General features: G+C 37.2%; 1 protein-coding gene across 4 annotated transcripts in view; it reads right to left on the bottom strand.

Annotated features, from left to right (window-relative positions):
- Window positions 1-950, bottom strand: part of dmxl1 (Dmx-like 1) — a 29,690-nt gene extending 28,740 nt beyond the window's left edge. For all 4 annotated transcript variants that reach the window (XM_047800101.1, XM_047800102.1, XM_027167334.2 and 1 more), the window contains exon 1: window positions 796-950. The gene's annotated coding sequence lies outside the window, so the exon portion shown is untranslated. The remainder of the gene's footprint in view (window positions 1-795) is intronic.
- Between the last annotated feature and the right edge of the window lie 14,894 nt (window positions 951-15,844).

The following is a 15,844-nucleotide window of genomic DNA, read 5'->3' as shown; positions in this document are numbered from 1 at the left end:
TAAAACACACAGTGTCCTGCCTTAGAGACAGAAGGTAGTTCTGCCCATCCTACATACTGTACAGAGGGAGAAGTAAACCATTTATCACGCAGCCTATCACTGGCCACAGGGGAAGTTCCGCGCGCTGCCTCACGTGATGACGTGACCAAGACGTGGAGGTTCTAAGCGCTGTAGCATAGCAGCTATTTCTCTTACTGTTTTGCAAATTCTATGTTCAACGTAAGGCTACAGAATTAAGCAACGCTACACGCAAACACCTCATGCTAAGGCTAACGGTTAGCGACTAAAACATTAGTCAACTTTAAATAAGTGTCGATTTCTCAGCCATTTTGTTAACTAGCAGGCTAACGCGTTAAGACAAGCTAGCTGTCAATGTCTACGCATCGTTCATACGTGTGTCCCTAACTACATATATGTTTTGTAGCATTTAACTGCTAAGCTCAAGTGAACTGATCCCTGTAATGTAAACACGCCTCGGTGGCTCTGCGCTGCCAGTTGTTTTAAGGTAGTGAATTAGCCAGCTGATGTATGTCAGCAATATGGTTTCAATTCCAGTCCAACAAACTACTCATATAACTCGGGAAGTTCAGAAAGACTCTATAAACACTGGTAACAGCCTGAAACACAGCTCTCCGACGTGTGCTAGCGTTCACCTGAGCCTCTCGAGTACATGCTAATGTTAGCCCCTCTGCTGACACACTTTTACAGCTAACTACAGCTAATGCTAACAAGCTCCTCACTAACAAAACATTAACATGAGGTAAAGATGATTAGAAGTTATCACACATGTCCTACCTCATCAGTTCAGTGAAAAACAGAACATGGTCGATAGGAATACATTTTCCCCCATTATAGGACTGCCATACTGGTTTGTTCGCGTTTGTGTAGAAACTGAGCTCCACTGTGGACAAAATGTTTGGTAAGGTGTTTCCACCGCGGTGCATTGTGGTCGCTGTAGTTCACGAAAGCGGTGCATAGACAATCACGTGCACACTAAAGACTAAATTTACCTTTGATTGCAATACAATGAAACCGATTGAGTTTAACACGAAAAGATGAATATGACACGATACAATTTCAGATTTCATTTCATGATTTAAATTCAATGATTTAATTTAGACAAAGTCATACTAATTGTAGCATGACACTTTTGGTACACACACACACATCAAACAATATTCGATAAATCACATAATAAAACAATAAAAACATTTCCTTTTATTTCAGTTGACTAATTACTGATTGACTAAATTGTTTCACTTATGTGGAAGGAGTATCAACAAAATACAACGTCCTTTGATGGCCAAACTAAATTAAAGAAATAAATAAACAACAAACATAAAAAATAAACATTTCCAAGTGCTTAAGTTAAATAAATACAATGCACAAGGAAAAAAACATTCAGGCTTTGTGGTGTGCAGTAAAACAGCAAAAGTTGAGTGACAATAATACAGCAGTGGCAATTTAATTTAATCTACAAAGTCTGGTAGGCTAATCATACCAGTTACCTTGGCTCAATTTGCTAACACTTGCATAGAAATCCTGTGTCAGCATCCAAAACACTTTAAATCATTACACACATATTTTCTTCTCAATATCCAAATCTCTGGCTCACATCCACTACGCCACTCACCACTATATAGTACATGTCCTCCTCAGTCAGAAGAATTCAACAATAGAGTATAGTTTGAACATTCAGCAGCATAGATTTTATGCTAAAAAAGCACCTAAATGACAAAAAAAAAAAAAAAACAGTGAACCTTTAACGTGTAACTTAATATCTACTTCATGACTGTAATGTTTTGTTTCAGTGTTTTTGACATCAATTCCCTGCTACAAACAGCATTGCTGGTCCAGCATAAGGTATGTTTTGCATGCTGGGAAGATCTTGGGATGGTGGTATGCTGGTCCAGCATTAGGTGCTGGTTGCTGGTGTGCTGGCCGACCAGCCTGGGATGCTGGTGTGCTGGCCGACCAGCCTGGGATGCTGGTGTGCTGGCCGACCAGCCTGGGATGCTGGTGTGCTGGCCGACCAGCCTGGGATGCTGGTGTGCTGGCCGACCAGCCTGGGATGCTGGTGTGCTGGTCAACATATGTTGACTTTTGGATGCTAGTATAATCCCAGCAAGACAACAACAAAACCCATTTGTTACATATTTCTTAGTGCATATTCATAGTTAAATAAAGACCAAGACAATTTTCTAGAGAATTTCAATTCACTTTTTAATAAAGAAAAACATTCTGGATATTCCTATCATTTACCTGGCTTTCTTTATATATATTCTGTATTATTTATATGCTGCTTCCCTCATGGAGCCCGGGAAGTCAACATTTGTTGGTATTACTATATTTAATTGTGGAGACACTTTAATCCCTAATGAACGATCGATTTTTTAAATGTATTTATTCTTTGTTATTCAAAGATATTTGAGCTTTGTTATTTCAGTTCTTTATTCAAAAGAGGGAGCAAAAGAAAAAACACACTTATAATTAAATATATTCCAATATATTGTGTTTTAATCTTATATTAATGTGTTACAAAGAAACATACACAGGCAAAAATAAAGGTTGTTCCCATAAAGCTCATTCCAGAAAGATCATAGTGGTTAAGTGGCTAACCAGCCCCATTTTGCTTGATAACACCATGACTATGCTGGCCACCCATCTATACCAGCACTATACCAGAACTGACCAGCATTATACCAGCACTATACCAGCATGAACCAGTAAAAAACAGCCTAGACCAGCATGGAATTCATGCTGGTTTATGCTGGATTTTTCAGCAGGGTTTTCAAAACCCCAGGGGCCTGTTTCAGAAAGGAGGTTAAGTGAAAACTCTGAGTATGTTAACCCTGAAATGAGGGAAACTCTGGGTTTTCCGTTTCAGAAAGGGAGGTATGTTAAAGGTAGGGTCTTACGTTGTTTGAGAAATGCTTCAGAAAACTGAGTCAGGACGACAAACAAAACAAAAATCAAAACTAACGTGTAGCCAATGAGCAGAAAGGGCTCTTGTCAATATGGGTGGAGAGAGTGTTTAATGCGCATGTGTGACATTAGCATAAAGCGGTTTTATATTTACATGGAGGATAAAAAAAAGAAAGCGAAGAAAGGCTTATGATAAGGCAAGAAGTAGGATGTGTTATAGGATCAGCTTTCCAGTGCTGGAGAGAATCGAAGGAGCAGGAAGTGGGCGCATATTCACAAATTTCAATTCAATTCGATTCAAGTTTATTTGTATAGCGCTTTTTACAATAGACATTGTCTCAAAGCAGCTTTACAGAACATAAACATGGAGCAGAAGGTAAACATAAGGAATAATAAAAGAAATAACGAATAATAAAAGAAAAAGAATTAACAGAAAAAAAATTCAAGATTATTATTAGATATATATAGTTCATAATCTGTATGTATTTATTCCCCTATGAGCAAGTCTGAGGTGACTCAGGCAGCAGTGGCAAGGAAAAACTCCCTTAAATTGGTAAAGGAAGAAACCTTGAGAGGAACCGGACTCAAGGGGGACCCATCCTCATATGGGTGACAGTGGGGGTGTGATTGTAATATACAGTCAAACAAATGTTGTATTGGTGTAAGGATCATGAACTTCAGATCTCCTTAGTATCACAGAGTCTAACTGGAGATGTCTCAGGATTCTTAGAGTCACTGGACGTCCAAAGGCTTCGTCCCACAGAGAACAAATTTGAGTTTCCCGAGTTAATAACTCCTGAGCTAAACACTGTTTTGCTTTGTTTCACAGAACTAATATTTGCCGTCCTTTGCATGATCATGCTTGTGTGTCATTTTTTCTTGTTTGTTTATCTTCAGGGGGGCACGGTGGCTTAGTGGTTAGCACGTTTGCTTCACACCACCAGGGTTGGGGGTTCGATTCCACCTTGTGTGTGTGGAATTTGCATGTTCTCCCCGTGCCTCGGGGGTTTCCTCCGGGTACTTCAGTTTCCTCCCCCGGTCCAAAGACATGCATGGTAGGTTGATTGGCATCTTTGGAAAATTGTCCGTAGTGTGTGAGTGAATGAGAGTGTGTGTGCCCTGTGATGGGTTGGCATCACAGGGCATCGTCCAGGGTGTATCCTGCCTTGATGCCCGATGACGCCTGAGATAGGCACAGGCTCCCCGTGACCCGAGAAGTTTGGATAAGCGGTAGAAAATGAATGTTTTTCTTCAATCGTATTGTTCTTCCCTTCAGCTATGATAAAGACACATTTCTTTCCATTAGTTGCCTGGGTTACGTATGTATGTGTGGGTCTATCAATACAGGGGTGGGAACCATTTGGGTTAGGGGCGTGTTTGTTTTGGTGATTTTATATGTCAATAATGGAGACCCTACCTTTAGGTCAAGCCCATTTCTGAAAGAGAGCTAACTTATACTCAGAGTCAGTTACCATAGTAACTTACTCTGAACCTAACCTGGTCGAGAGCAGGTTTTCTTCTGTAAACCCAGAGTTTCTTTTGGTCTCCTCCCCTTTTTTAAAGAGGAAGCGATGTTTAAACACCTCATTCATTGCACACATTTCAGTTATGCAGAGAACATAAAAGGGAATGAAATGGTGTGTCCTTTTATAGATGATCCTGTTGAAGAAGAGGCTGCATTCATTCGTAGGGAGTTACATTTACATCTGGAGAAGATTTTGAGGCCCAGAGTGGATGTTTTGTCACATCCTTATCCATTTTTATTTGAGCGGTACCGTTTTACTTTCCAGTCAATAAGATACATCCATAATCTCATCCATCCTTACATCGTAGGGAGGTGTAGATAAGAATGATCATTTATAGATATAAACTTAGATTCTATAGGCTATTCCACATAGAAATGTGAAGAAATGTGAATGTGTAGATTGCTTGATGTGTAGACACATAATATTAACATTACCTCTGTAGGCCTCTCTGTGGCAGCAGAAATGGTTTCTTTATCATCCCCATCATTTTGTAAAGATGAGCATTCCGTAAAGTACACTTTATAAGACTATTTGTCATAATTTATGGTGTATTGAGTAGGCTACTTACAACCGCCTGGGGTTCTGTTGGGACAGGAGGCTCCAGGAGACAGATATTACCAAAAGAATCTGTTGGGACCAATGAAAAACCCAACCCAAAGTAATATAAATGGAAATATCACAAAAAGTCTATATAAAAAAAATAACACATACTGTAGGTAGACCTCTTACATTTTATGAAGACACTTATATCTTCTGGAGTAACTGGCTCTGATGAAGTCCTCCGGGAATTCTTTCAACAATTGGCCTTCCAGCATTCAGGCTCAGGATCATCTCCTCTGCATTTGTCAGAGGTGGTGGTGCAGGTCTTCCGGATGTTTTTTGAGCCTCTGCCTTCTTTCTTTTGGCTGAGTAGTCAAATGAGAATGAACATTTAGACCCATGATAAAAGTGCTGCTGCGCTGCTAGACACTGAATTCTATTTAGTTATTTAATTTGTCAAATGTTTGTAAAGCCAGGTACTTTACACCTATGATATGCTCAAGGCTTACATGATTGAATTATGTTTTCTATATTTCATTTTAATCTGCTGCCAGGTTTAATAAAATACTGTTCTTCCAGTTTCACCTCTGATATTATAACAGTTGGGAATTTACTCTAAAATAGTTCTTAATTACTAACTACAAATTACATCTTCAACCAGTCTAATTAGATTAATGTAATAATTACTAGCTCTAGAAAGTATTGGTCTACTTACTTCAACCTCAACCACTTAAACAATAAGGAGAGACAAGAAACTGCACTTCTAATGCTTTCAAATAAACAATATACAATTGCATGAATTATCCTTGAATTGAACAAAGTGTGTAACTATAGAGAGAAGTTTACATTAAAAATATACCTTTTAAAATGTGATGTTAAATCCACTATTGTTTTATACATTTTTATAGTCTTTAATTAAATTACAGTATTTATATAGATACTCAGTAATTAATTACACCCAACACTGTATAAAAGTAATTAAAATGTAAACTTACACATTTCTGCATTTTCATAAACAGTGAGAAATATGCAGACCTCTTTTTGTCTGCACTCCAATTTTTTAATGGCTTTTTATAGTTCACACTCAGTCAATTTAGAGTTGATAAAACTACAGAGTTCAAGTTTAAACTCAGAGTTGGTTTCTGGTCTCCTATCTGAAACAGGCCCCAGTATGTGACATGACCCTGACCCACTGTTCTGTGTTTCCTGTAATAAACACTGCTATATTAGTCTGGTTTCACTTGTGTGTGTGTCTTTGCCTGTTTATGTCTGTCTGTCATTGTAGCAACAAACATTGTAACAACAACATTGTTGAGTCAACAGCGATTACCACACTGGCCGCCAGAGGGAGCCATCGTCCGAATTCATGTGTGTTTGGATTTACATTCTGGAATGTTTTGCTCTGCAGATTGATTGTTCTGTGTACTGATTCTCTGCCTATTCTATTACCACTCTTTGACTTAACGTCCTGAATTGTTTACATTGTATTTACCATTAAATCCCCACATGTGGATTTCAACCTGCCTGCTACATAACAGTCATTACAGTCATCATCTATGCTTCCTTTTTGTGTGGGTTTCTTTTCACCTATTCTAAAGTGTATAAAACAAGTTTGGGAGACATATACTGTATGCTGTAAAAATTTCTATAGTATTACATAGGACAATTCTTTTTGTTTCTCTAAACGTTCACTGTTTATCTAGGTCAAATCATTCAGTTTCATGCTTTTTTTCAGTTTAGCATTCTAAGATTTCTCTCACAGTGTTCATCCATCCATCCATTTTGTGTACCGATTTTTCTACATAGGTTAAAGGGGAATGTGAAGCCTATCCCATGCCAAATAAGGTTGCCTTTTGAGCCAGGTTCCTCTCAAGGTTTCTTCCTCGTGTACTCTCAGGGAGTTTTTCCTTGCTGCCATCGCCTCAGGCTTGCGCATTAGGGATAGAGATAGATATATACAGTGGTATTTCAAATTTGAAGTTAATATTTTTAAATTAAATATAAACTTCAATTTTATGTATTCATTAATGTATATTTATCCTTATTTCTTCTTCTTTTTCTTTTTCTTCTTCTTATATTTATTTCTTTTTTTCTGTCTTTCTTCTGTTTCCATACTTCTGTAAAGCTGCTTTGAGACAATGGGAATTGTTAAAAGCGCTATTCAAATAAATTGAATTTACTCAGGTCACAAGGCAGGGAGAACATGCACTTTCCGTGGCAAACAGGCTAACTTTGCCCTCTCACAGTGTTAATTCTGCATTAAACTCAAAATAGTTAATTTTTGGAATGGTGCTATTAGTTATAAGTTAGGTTTAAGTGTACATTGTATATTGTTGCAGTGTTTGGCAAAAGAAACATTAGGCATGATTTTTGATATGATGCTCTGCAAAAGTTTAAAGACTACCTTAATATCCAGTGGTTGTTTTCTTTAAAGAGCTCTAGTTACTAGTTATATTAGCGGTATATAAGCGGTTTAGGATTTGTAAAAAAATAAAAAACAAAACAAAGAGAGAGAGACATAACATTTAAAAGTATCAGAACAGACACAGATACAGATAAACATGGGTGTTGGAACAAGCAGTTTTGCAAACACTAAACCTGCAAATAGTATGTGAAAAAAACATAACTTAAAATAAAAATAATTGTGTTGTACAACAATACAAATATTATGTACAAAAAGGGAGATTCAGCATATTATTTAATAGCATATTAGATTAAATTAGATTGGATTTGATTAGATTAGATTCAACTTTATTGTCATTATACATGTAGAAGTACAAGGCAACAGAATGCAATTTGGCATGTAACCAGAAGTGCAACAAGCAGCAAGTGCAAGTTGTACAGTATATCAGAACTAGAATCAGAATCAGGTTTATTGGCCAAGTGTTTTGACACACACAAGGAATTTGGTTCCAGCTGTTTGTCAACAGTATGATTACAGAACTTACAGTATGAATAGGATAATATACAGATGAATATGCTTTGGATCTATATGTATGGATATACAAGATATACAGGTTGGGTGCTATAAACATGGAATACACAAGGTGTTATATATTATACTGACATATATACAGGTGCTATTGACATAATATACAGGGGTTGGTGATCATCAGGAGGCAGAGTTTAGTAAGGTGACAGCTCTAAGGAAAAAACTGTTCAGTCTATTAGTTTTTAAGAATGCTGCGATTTCGACACAGACCTTTGAACATTCTCAATAGCTGGAAGTAGAGTTCCTGTGATGCAGTGAGTGCAGTGCCTTGCAGTCTGCGGCCGTGCAGTTCCCACACTAGACTGACACAGTTGGTCAGGATGCTCTCAATCACACAGCAATAACATTTCACCAGGATGGCTGAAGACAGGTGATGTTTCTTCAGTGTCCTCAGGAAGAACAGGCGCTGGTGAGCTTTCTTGACCAGGCTAGAGTTTTGGTGGTCCAGGACAGGTCCTCTGATATGTGGATCCCTAGGAACTTGAAGCTGGAGACATGTTCAACTGGCAGCTTGTGCGTGCATGTGCGTGCCTCTGCTCTCCCTCCTAAAGTACATGATAAGCTCCGTTGTTTTGCTGGTGTTAAGGAGCAGGTTGTTGGCAGCACATCATGCTTCCAGATGCTGCACCTCTTCCTTGTAGGCTGTCTGATTGTTGTTCGTGATGAGACCAATCATTGTGGTGTTGTCAGCAAACTTGATTATGGAATTAGGCCTGCAGTCGTGAGTGAAGAGGGAATAGAGAAATGGACTCAGCATGCAGTCCTGTGGTACACGTGTTAAGGGTGATGTTGGCAGAGTGGATGTGGCCTGACCTGACATTCTGGGGTCTCTTGGTCAGAAAGTCTATAATCCAGTGACATAGGGAGGTGTTGATGCCTAGATACCTAAGTTTGGTGATTAACTTAGCTATGATGAGCTATGAATTCCACAAACAGCATTCATGCGTATGTGTTATTTAGATGTGTGAGCACAGAGTGCAGCATTGATGAGACTGCATCCTCTATGCACCTATAGCTCCAGTAGTCAAACTGATGTGGGTCCAATGTGGGTAGGAGGCAGTGCTTCAGGTGTGCCAGGACCACTTGCTCAAAGCATTTCATGATGATGGGTGTGAGTGCAACTGGGCGATAGTCATTCTGGCACATTGTTAGAGTATAATATATTATTTAAGATTTTGTGCTATGCGATGAAGCATAAATACAAAAAAGTCATAAAGTAGTTAGAAAAGCATAGTTGTCTGTAATGCCACCTATGTTTTAAAGGCTATTATCAGGAGGGTTCACTAAGCCTAGCAATTTTGAAATTCTAATGGAAAAATAAATAGCACTAGAAATACCATTCTAATTGCATCCCTTGTAATGAATAACAGCAGCCTAGATTTCTGCTTCACCCAAACAAATAACACATCTTTTCAACTAGTTACTGTAATTATTGCTGATTATAGAACGGGTGGTGGATATAATACTTTGGCTACATAACCCCATTGTTTGTTGCATTAGTTGGCTTACACAGTTATTATATAGAATGACAATGAACTACTTAAATCTTAATTCAATAGAAAGTCTTGTAGAGCAGCTTAAAAGTAGGTCAAACAACTTTTCTAGTAATTATGAGGAAAAACGTCTCATGTGGCTTTATTCACTGCATCACACCTATAATTTGTCTGCAGAGGGATGACAGAAACAGAATCAGTTTACATTTCATCTATACCCAGGGTTAAGTCTTGTACCTGACCTGATTAGAGGGGATTTGATCCTTTCTAATTTCTGTCAATGAAATGAATCCCCAAAATTCAGTTTCCATAAATGTTTCACAGTTCATATAAACCATAGTATGTATTGTTTAAGTTCCAATTGAGTCTTTGCCTTTGTTCTTTAATATTGCAATAAATTTAGTTAAATTTAGCTAAATCACAGATTCATTACATGATAGTTAAAGAACAGTCATATATTTACATTTATATTGACAGCATTTGGTAGACATCCTTATCAAGAGTGACATACCTGTACAAAAGTGCTTTTGTCTACTGATGAATTCATTAACACTGGTTCACTAAGTTACAGACTTAGGATATTATATTATCAACCTAACACACTGTTCAAGGTTTTTTTTAATACACATAAAACAAACAGGGCTAAAAAGTGCTAGTTTAGGATCAGGAGTCATGAAAGGGAGTACAGGCAAAATCAGTATTTTATTATAGCATTTACATTCTATAAATTATACAATTATTCAAACAATGAGTTGCTATTTTTTATTTAAAAAAATCCTTTGTGTTCCTAAAAAAGGAAAATAGAGACAACAATCCCCATATATATGTTAATTTTATCTGGATTAAAATATATATTTGTAATCAGTGGTGTTTACTGCAAGTTTTTGGTTAGAACCTAGAAGAATTAGAAGCAAATTCCTGTTTAAACTTGAATTAAGTCTCTGTATGTCACAAATTTGAGCTAATAGTGATTGTATCATAATTACTATTCTAATATAGCAAGAAATTACTATGAGCAAGTGTATCCAAAATGTCTAAATAAACATAACACTAAATTTACCCTGTTGTTGTTAGTTACAACTGCAGACATTTCAGACTTACTAATATTGCATGCTATATGACATTATGCGTGTGCCTCTGTGTGTCTTTGACACAGGGAAAGGACATTTCAAGCTGAATTAACATGTGCTGAGATAAATATGAAAGGCAGTTTCTTATGAATTATGAAGGGCCTGCCATTGCCATAAAATGGTTATAGGGCATTTTCTCTGTGGCATTTGGTGTAAAGGTTGTTTGTCTTAAGTAGGTCACAAAGTTATATATACAGTATATGTTTGACATGTGTGGGTTTAAATCTTGCTAAATCTCAGCATCAAAAACATATATTTAATCATATATTTATATTTTTTCAAAACATTCAAAAGTAAACATTTTTTTTGGCTACATTTTGTTGTTAAATATGTAAATAATACTAATAATTACACAATACCACAATGTCATGTTAATGAGGACTAATTTGCTGGAAATTGTATTTTCTAATCTGAATTTAATTTAATTTTAGTTTCATTATTTTGGTAATATGTAATATTCAAAACATTTCATGTGTTTATAGCCAGGTTGAGTGAATGGTGTGGAGACAGTTATTTTCAGTAGTGGCATACCCCATCAATCACAGTGACTACAGCTAATCTGTGAGCTCATGCATTTGTAAGGGGTGGATTTTTCTCTGGGTGTGTTCACCAATTAATTAAAAAAAAGATATGGTTGGCTTCATGTGTATTGGAGAAAGCAACATGATAGCATTCACACTCCCCAGTTGGTAGCTACCATATAAGAGGGGAGACCTAAATGCAGAGCAGAACCTGGCCATAATAATCCATAATCGATAAGCAGGAGAAAGATTTAAACATTGATGAAAAAATACTAAAATATTAAGCACAATTAATAAATTTTTTAAAATATTTATATGATTCAATTTTGAGGGTGAAATAACGTCTTAGTGGTTCGCACATTTTCCTCGCACCTGCAGGGTTGGGGGTTCAGCTCCTGCCTCTGCTCCAAACTCTGTTGTGTTCGTGGAGTTTGCATGTTATTCCTGTGCTTTGAGGGTTTTCTCCTGGTACTCTAGTTTTCCCAGTCCAAAGTGTGTGAATGGGGTTGTGATTTTGCCCTGCAATGGCTTGGCACACTAACCAGGGTGTCCCTTATCTTCTGCCCTGAGTCACCTGACATGGGCTCAAGGTTCCTTGTGACCCTGGGTACGATAAATAATACACAAATTAGATGGAGGAATATTTGAAGGTATTTATAATGGGCAACAATTAGTTTTTCTAACCATTATTAATCTACCTTTAATGTTCATTTTGTTAATATTTTATGTATCTAAAATATTCCCTTTTTTAATGTTTTCTACCATTACTTTATATGTCTGTTTGTAAATGTAATATTAGACACAAATTTGTGGACTCACCCTAATATCGTGCTATTGAAGCGTAGGTTTGAACATGCACACCAGGGGGCAGTATTGAAACGAGCCATCCAGTGTTACAGTTTGACAAATGACATGCTGCCACAGGCTTAGAATAACATACTGCCTTTATAGATGAAGGAGTCGTAGGAAAAACTGATTGTGTCAGAGGACTCCTCGGAGTCAAACAGTTTACATCTTGAACTAACATTTTCTGTTTCTGGAACAGCCGTAGAAGATATACAATATCTAAATCCACAACTGGTAACTGCATGGAAGCCAGAAACTATTTTTCATGCAATTATACTTGAGATTTGTATTCATTTGCCTGTGAGACGTGAGCTCTCCTTGAAGTGTGTTTCTGATGTTATTGTATCCTGCCCCAATGACTTATTACGTTAATGTCTCTGGCAAGCCATAATTACAGGAATGGAGGGTGGAAAGCAGTGCCAGAACTCTATTGTAGCTCTGGTGAGGCCATCCCTCTGATGTTTGGTGGGGGAAAATTCCACTTTACCATAGCCATACAATCTTTGCAGCAGATGTATACTGTACCAAACCACAATGACACATAATGGCACACAAATCATATGCAGCTGAAGTAACACTAGTGTTACTAAGCACACGGTATTGTTTATCTGAGCTCTTGTATTTAGAGGCCATCTACATCTTTTACCCTGCAGCTACTTTTTTTCTCTGGAAGAGTTATCTTAATTATTCACAGGACTTTGGATTACAATGGCTGTTTGCCAATACCTAGAATGTGTGATGCAATCTTTTCTTTTGTTTTAGCTAGTTTTAGGGTTGTTTTTTCTTTCATTAACATATCTGGTCTACAGATACCCACAGAGAGTGATTCTGTATATTTCCTGCCTTTGACTTTAGGGTGGTTTAATTAAGATGATTTTTCAGTGGCAATTGGTGTAATAGTTGTTTAGTCAGAAATAGTTAACTGTGGTGTGAAATGTGTTTTTTCAATATTACACTGCATCCGCACCCAGGAGTAGAGTCTTGTACAGGCAACTACAACCTAACAAGACTGACTTTTTTCTACAACCTTGGCGTTCTTTTTAGATTTTGCCATTCCACTGAGCAATATGATGTGACATATTTGTTGTTTGAGTGGTTAAGCAATGAAAGAGAAATGACAGGGAAACGAAAGAAAGTTCCTGATCGTACCTTGCATCAACAGTGCTGTGACTGTGAGAGCCCAAAAATCTGCATAAGCGCTCAGCATGTCGCATCCTGGGGTTGTGGGAACAATACAGCCGCAAAGGAAAGGGAGTGGCAGAACCAGGATATCCCATCCCATTCACTTCACCCTCTTCCTGAAGAGATTTCCAGCAGCATCCAAGGAGATTGTGTGGAGGTCAGGCTACCATGTCTGTCCAAACTCTTGTATCACATGTGGAAGAACAATTTATATGTGACAGTTTATGTATTGTCACCAATCACAAATCAGTGCCACATAATGGTTAAATAATAAACCAAATCACAGAGTAGACAAAACAAAGAGAAAGCAATTACACTTTTAGGCTAACAGTTTACAATCTGCAGTCATCTTTGTACCATCTGCTAATTGTATATAGCACTGACAACTTGTTAGAGCAAGGACAAGAGTTACCAAATCACAGGACCACAGAGAGGAAACAGAGCAAGTTTTTGAACCTTTACCTGTAATGTCTTTGCTGAAAACTAGGATTGGATTCATGATGAAGCCAACAATTGCTTTAGATATAAAAATAAATATAAATCTGAACAAGGTTTTTTTTAACACTTTTTTTTTATTTGTAGAGATAGACGTGTAATCTTGAAGGTATATACAGTACCACTGGCATGCTAAAAAAAAACTTTAATTGTATTAAATAATCACAGCAAAGATAGATTTTTAAAAAATGTTATAATAAATGTTAAGTATTATTCTAATTTAGCACAGCACAGATTTATAGTTAAGTGCTCATAGTTAAATTCAGCTTTTAGTTGGTTATATTATGTTCATCAAATGGTGACATATTGATTTCCTGACTCATCAATGAAGTCGCTGTAATTTTAACTACTTTCTATATGATTTACGCCATGCCAGACTCTTTTTAGTGTCCTAAATTGCTTTTATCTGACACATAGGCCAAAGAGTGATTGAGTAGCCTATAAATACAAGCAGAAATTATTTCTGCCCAGTGTTTTTCCAAGAGGAAAAATAAACATAAATTTACAAGGCAATGCATTTGCTTATAATGACTACTTAGGAAAAGGAAGGACACGTGTTCAGACCTGTACCTTTGCCAGTCAACTAGCTGAACAAATCAGTTTTAAGCACTCTGATAGGATTTCCTTGGGAAGTTTGTGCTGGGATTCTGGACAGTGCTATAGGGCATGCATTTCCCATACAATGAAACATGTGCCTTTTTAATTAAGCAGTATGTTTGTACAATGTATTTTGCTATTGCTATGGCCAACTTCATAAGCTTCTATATTTCAAAGCTGTGCACTTAAACACTTCATGTAAATCATGTGATCATTGTAGAGTTGTTTCAATGCTATGCCATGTGATCCATTTGGAACCGGTGAGGAGATAATGATTTTATATAGTCATAAGTGCAATATACAGCACTGGGTCCTCCAAAAAACATGCAGGTGGACTGGCAATGCTAAATTGGCCCCTAGTTGTGAATGACTTTGCGAATGTGTATTTGTGTGTGTGTGTGTGTGTGTGTGTGTGTGTGTGCGTGTGTGTGTATATCACTGGTCCCACGCCCAGTGTGCTCCAGACTCACTGCAGCAATGAACAAGAAAAGTAAGTAGTTAGTGAAGATGAATCAATGAATATTCATAATTATATTGGTAAACTATTGTCTATATCCCTAGTCTACTTTCACAGCTTATACAGTGGCAGGTTGTGTTAAAATAACATCTCACTGTTTCCTTTCCTGAAATCCACTGTGCACTGTTTTAAAATCATAAAGCAGTCAACAAGCCGTCTCAGACAGAGAAGCCCAGTGGGAGAGGATAAATGACTCAACCATGCTGCTGGAAGCATAAAAAAATGGAAGCTTTGAATGGGTAAATAATGCTTCACATGCTCATAGACTACTCTTGCAATTTTAAAAGGAGTAACTGAAATGAACAAGCTAAAAAATTCATGAATCCCCATCATATGTGTATGCAGGCAAAATGATTTATTTAACAGGGACCGTGTATGGCTGCTGTTAAAATCCACAAGTTTACCTGCACCTAACCAATTAACCATCTCATGTAAGGGAAACAAAGCACTCTAAATCATTTCACACTGCATTTATGCATTGTTGCACAACAGATATTTTTGGACTGATATTCAATCAATCCCTAGATGTTTTCAGTCGCATGCTATCTATCTGTCACTGTCTATTAGTCTCTATCAGACGAAAGTCTCTGACTTATTCATTGCCTCCTGCACGTCACAGTCCTGAGTCTTCAGTTCACAAGAGTTCTTGAGTTCTTCAGACTAAACCAGGCAGATCTACAGTATTTCTTTATTATAGGGGAATAACGTTTTTTATCTGATGCTTCCGAAAATACTTTGATAAGAGTAGCGAGACAGTGAACTGCACAATGAAGGGCAATAACAGAAGTTATTACTCACAATTAGTAAAGAGTTAAATACATAAACACATTAGTTGTTGAAGTTTAAATGCACACAACAATGGGGCAAATCTAAGTTTTTAGAAAATAACTGAAATGTTGCTGAATTTCATCTGACATTTTTATTATTTTCTCATTTAACAATCTCAAAGTTCCACAAATAGAGGGAAAGATCAGTGTAAGAGGAAAAGCCCCAAACTAATTTACAGCAGGAAATCACAACATAAAGTATACCAAACAGGGCAGGCTGGCATTATTAGTAGTAATCACTAAATTAGCGGGG

Source organism: Tachysurus fulvidraco, chromosome 14, assembly GCF_022655615.1.
Source record: "Tachysurus fulvidraco isolate hzauxx_2018 chromosome 14, HZAU_PFXX_2.0, whole genome shotgun sequence".
NCBI classification, from domain to species: Eukaryota; Metazoa; Chordata; class Actinopteri; order Siluriformes; family Bagridae; genus Tachysurus; species Tachysurus fulvidraco.
This window is presented reverse-complemented; position numbering and strand designations above follow the sequence as displayed.